The following is a 5614-nucleotide window of genomic DNA, read 5'->3' as shown; positions in this document are numbered from 1 at the left end:
AAAAAAAAAAAAAAAAAAAAAAGGAAATGTCTCATAGTGCAAGTTGACCCTTCGGAGCTCCAGGGGAAGAGCCTTTCTTTTTCAGACTCCTCTTGGGCATCCATCTCTTCATTAAAAGGGGATTCATATTCCCCATGTGCACTTCTTCAGAAGGCAGGCTAGAATGCTGTAAAGATCCAACATACTAGCCACCTCTTGTTTGATTCTGAGTTTGTTGAAGCAAACTTACTTCAACAAAGGGCTCTAAGGTTTCTGATTTAATCTATTGCACTCGTATCTGATTTAATCTATTGCACTCATATTTAAGATGCTTAAACCGAGGTTCAGAGAGAGAGATTGGTTAGTACAAAGCTGTATGGTGATAGTTGAAGCAGAGCTTCCAAGCTGAAGTTTCAGACTGCTTGGTAAGTGCTCTTCAAACACACTACAATCATTTCCAAATATTGGGATTCAGACACTATACAACAGTTTCATGGGTAGAGCTTTCTGAATGTGACATCAAAGGATGTGGCCCATTTTGAATGACTTTCATCTCTTCTTTCTCCCTAGCCCATTGCCTTATTAGGTTGTTGAGAAAGTCATGACATATTTTTCTATGCAAGAATGCGTCATGATTTTCCCGACAATCAAATACATCATTGAAACGGTACATTTTTCTTTATCTTGACTGGATTTTCTTTTTTAAAAAGGAGTTATTTTATTTAACTTTATTTATTTGTTTTAATTTGACCAGAGAGGGACAGAGCAAAAGAGAGAGAGAGAGAGAGAGAGAGAGAGAGATGGGGTTGGTGAGAAAGCAAGCCGCCAGGTCCTGGACTTGAACTGTGGTCAGCCATGTGGAAGTCCAGCACACTTAATCACCATGCTACCTGCCGGCCCCAAGATTTTTAGTTACTAATGCCTTCTGACATTTTATGTATCTAGTCAAATACTTTTCTTTGAGAATTTCATTGCAGATAGAATCCCTTCCTTAAAATTATTGACATATTTTATTTTCTAAGACTTTTTAAAAAGATCATTCAAACAATTTTGAGGGGGCAGGTGGTGATACAGTGGTTATGCAACTGAACCCACACGGAAAGGGTTCTGGGATCATGTCCTGGAACATCTCTGAAAATGTGGCCATCTCTGAAAATGGGCCCAGATATCCAAATTCTGAACTGACCAAGACTGGGAATGGATTGTGGCATGAAGACCCTGTTGAGTGAGTCTATCTTCCTGCCTTTGGCTCTTCTCTCATGGAAGAAATAAGTAAACTTTTCTAATTTTTTTTTTTTTTTGAGTGATTAAAAATGTAATCCTACCTGGCTCCCCTCCCCCCTCAAGAAAGAGGCTTCTCCCCCCTATTTTAACCTAGGTTGGGTATAATCAGTGTAAAAATGACACAGTAGGTGGCTCTCTTGAGCAGAAGTGAAATGATTTTCTTCACTGTGCTTTTGTGACTCTTTGAATTCATCATAACACCTGTGGCTTTAGAACTCAGGACTCTGAGGCTGATTCTAGGAACTGCTTAACCAAAGGGAAATAGCATAAAGTGTTTATTTCCTCTATCCTTGTTCAGCTGCAATTCAGAACTCAGTGACTGTGGAAACCCGTCTACAGAGATTTCATTTGAAAAGTTTCCGCAAAGTTTTAAAAGAGTGAATTTAATTATAAAGCAAACAATTCCTGTTGTTGCCTTGTGGAAGAACTTGGGTCAAGCTATGTGAGCAAGCCAGATAAAATAAAGCAATGCTTTCTGAGCCTTTTCTTATTTCCCCCAATGTTTCTGGTTCTGTTTTTCTCTGTCCAGATGACCATGCATTAGGAAATTTGTGACCAACAGAAAACATTCTTTTGGTGAACCTAAAATGGCAAAAAATATCAACCAATAAAGGTATTTGTTTCCTGATGAAAATGAAACCAAATTCTGGATTATTTCAATCTTTTGTAGTCCATGAAAAGACTATCATGAAAATCTTGAGATATTTACACTCCCTGTATGAAACTGGATTGTATTCTGACTGAATATATCCTATAGTTCTTGAGATAGTTTAGTATTCTTGATCAAGTTCATTGGCGGCTAGCAATGATCCTGTAATAATGTATTTTATGTGGATAAATTTAATGAAATTGTTTTTAAAAAGAGGCATGGTATTCATTTAAAAATTCGATTACTAGGTACTCCAAATGATTACAGATGGTTCGCTCAAAAAGAAAAAAAAATGGAAAATAACAGGCCTTACAAAATATTCCGCAGCTAAAAAAAATATTTATAATTGTTATTATTTATTAAATTCTTGCCATATGTTAGTTTCTATATTAACAAAACCCAACATAGTTTAATGATATGGTGCCTGTAACCTACTACAATTGGCCCTTTGTCAATCAATGTGTTCATGGATTCAACCAAATGTTGATGGAAAACACTTGGAAAAAAAGGAAAAAACTGGTTCTATCAGTACTGATTACATAGAAACTCTTTTTGTTCAAGCATATGTCTTTTTGAGAGAGAGAGAAAGATACACACCCTTAACAGGGTCATGCACTATCTTCCCCACAGTCTTCCTTAGACAGGATCGTGGGCATGTACGTGTGCCCAGCATGTATAGGTTAACTGAACCCTGATCTTCCATTGCAGAGCATTGTATTACTGCTGTGCTACTGTGGTTGGGCCTACAAACTTTTTTTTCCTCATCATTATTCCCTGAAGGATGAAGTATAGAAGCTATTTGCATAGCATTTACATTGTATTAGATATTACAAGTAATCTGGAGATGATTTAAAGTATATAGGAGGATGTATGTAGGCTGTATCCAAATACTTCCCCATTTTATATAAATAACATGAGCATCCTTGGATTTTGGTATCTGCAGGGGTGTGTCCTAAAACCAGTCTCTCTCATAAGGACATAACCAATGTCCTTCTAGAGGAATGAAAATTATTTAATTTTAATTAAAATTGTTTAATTTTACCAGTAGCCCTGTGAGATAAATAATATTAGCACCATGTTGAACATGAGAAAACTGAAACTCACAGACATGGGTCTCCTGAGCTCACAATGTAAGAAAGTACAAGAAGTAAAAAACCAAGTCGTCTCCAAATTTGTACTTTTAACCTCCCTACTGTATTGCACCTCTGTTGCACATTGGACATAATGTACATAATGTACATAATGAAATATACTATAAGAGCTTACTTTTAAAATAACTTTCAAGTGCATTTGAAGTTCATAAAGCCCATAGACTTCAAACATGGGGTTTAATCCCTTTTATTGTAGTGAAAAGACAGATTTCTGGTAGAATGGCAGCCAACAATCTGAACCTGATTTGCTTTGTTCTGCTATTGTACTAGAGCAGCTAAGCTAATTCAGATGCAAGGTGACAGCAATCAAAAACTGTGGATATCAGTCAATTATTTACTAATCTTTGGAAACAATAACCTGTATAGCAAGATAAGCCCTGAGCTTCTATTATTCAAGGGTAAGCAAACAGAAGACAACAACATGAAGCCAGTGAAAAATAGTCTGGTAATTTGAGTCTGAATGGTCAGGAAAATGCCATGTAAGAACAAGGATATTAGAAAAAAAGAAAAAAAAATAAACTAGATGGTGTTTTCTTTGTGTTCTCAATACATACGAGAGAGCACAACTTGTGTAATAAGAGTTGAGGGACAAGATAAAAGGTCTTTCTGGAGTACCAGTAGGTATTTAAAGGGATTTTCCAGAAGCAAGAAGAGAATTCTGGAAACCTAAAAATGTAGAATTAAAATGAAGATAATCCACAGTGGAATAGATATCACAGAAAATCAAGTCAATATGTAAAGGACAAACTAAAATACAAGTAAAGGAAATAGAATTTTTAAATGAGAGTGGTTGCGAGGGAGAATAAAAGTCACTTTTAGACAAGAGGGAAATCAAAACAAAAGAAGGAATAAGGAAAGAAACAGAAGAAAACTTTCTGACCTAAAATCATCATCATTCTCTTTGCCATCACTATCATCAGCTTTATCGTTAACATCACGCGAGTTTGACCAAAAGACTTAACATCTTCTGGGGTAAATCCCTGAGAGTATAGCACATTTTTGCAGCTTTTAAAAAAGATATCGAAAAATGTCCTTTAACAAATAAAAAATAGACTGTCCTTAGAGTTTCCTTCATAATATTTCATAAAAACTACATAAGACAACTTAAAAAATATGAAGTTTTAATGAAGAATTTTAACCCAGGAGCTCTACAGTTAGACAAGATGTTGTTGTCTAACATACTCATGTTTAAAGGCAAAAAGAAAGACATCTTTAATTATGAAAGCATTTTGAAGAAAAATAGCAGTCTTGTTGGTGTCCTTTAGAAAAATGTGCCTGCAGATATGACAGCTGCCCAAAAGATGAATCAAAAGCTTTTATCCAAGATTGGAAAAATTTAAATATTACACTTGAGTGTAAACTGATACTATTGAGCACAAAATGTGAATTCCAAACTATTGTAATTATGATCTAAAAATTAAATATAAAAGTAACATGGTATGAAAAAGATATTTAATATAAAAATTTAATCAAAACAAATTTTTAATTTCCAAATTACTTTTATTAAGATTAGAAAATGGGAAGCAAGTGTGAAAAATTTTAAATATTCTAATTTTTAAAACATTTACAGAGTTATTAAAGGGCACTTAGCTTTTATAATTAAAAACACAGAGCTTAAAAATGTTTTTGAGGGAACCAGTAGTTAGTGTAATGGCTATGTCGCTGGACTCCCACGTAGTCGACCGCGGTTCACATCTCGGACCCCGTGGCTTAAAACTCACACCGGGTGCGTGTGCATGCATGCCCAAGATCCTGAGAGGAAAATGGAGGAGAAGGGATTGTGGTGTGACCATCTCCCCTGGAGGGTGATTTCTCGCTTTCTGTCTCTATGTCTCTCTCTGTCTGTCTGGCGAGTGCACGCGCCCTATAGCAAAAAACCTCTTAAAAAATGTTTTTGAAAAACTTAAAATATAAGAAAGATATGTATTAAGAATGTACAAGCACATAATAGCTAACTCACAGTCATTTAAATTAATCAGGATTTATTTTTCTCCAAAAAAAGGATTCCAGAGGTGGAGACTCACTGCTCTTGTGTCAGTGGTAAATCCGGGAAGTTGTATGTGTGACTTGGTTCTTCTCTTATAAGGTGACTGTCATAGCTCGAGCCAGTGACAGTGTCCATACTGGAGGAAGGGTAAGGGGAGAAGCGTTTACACTGGCAGACTTCTGTCTACAGCTTACTGGCCAGAACTCTATCACATGGCTCATTGTGGCTGATACAGAGTGAATATGAAATACATATTTACTGAATGACTACATGGATAAAACAAGTAGCTAAAGGAAGGTTGACAATATATTTTAATAGGTGAAACCATCTAAAATTGAGTAAAAAACCAAAAGATACACCTAAAATGAAAGAATGCAGAGAAGATGCAGAAGTAAATAGAAGCAATACGGTCATAGGTAAATTTCCATGCTCTTCCCACACTTGGAAAGATTAGATAGCTAAAATCAAGAGCAAAAATAGAACACATAGTTTAATAATTTTAAACTAATATTATTTACAATAATTAATATAACTTAATTAAGATCTTAGTTCATATGAAATAAA

The sequence above is a fragment of the Tupaia chinensis genome, unplaced genomic scaffold (genome assembly GCF_000334495.1).
Source record: "Tupaia chinensis unplaced genomic scaffold, TupChi_1.0 Scaffold148108_1, whole genome shotgun sequence".
NCBI lineage: Eukaryota > Metazoa > Chordata > Mammalia > Scandentia > Tupaiidae > Tupaia > Tupaia belangeri.
This window is presented reverse-complemented; position numbering follows the sequence as displayed.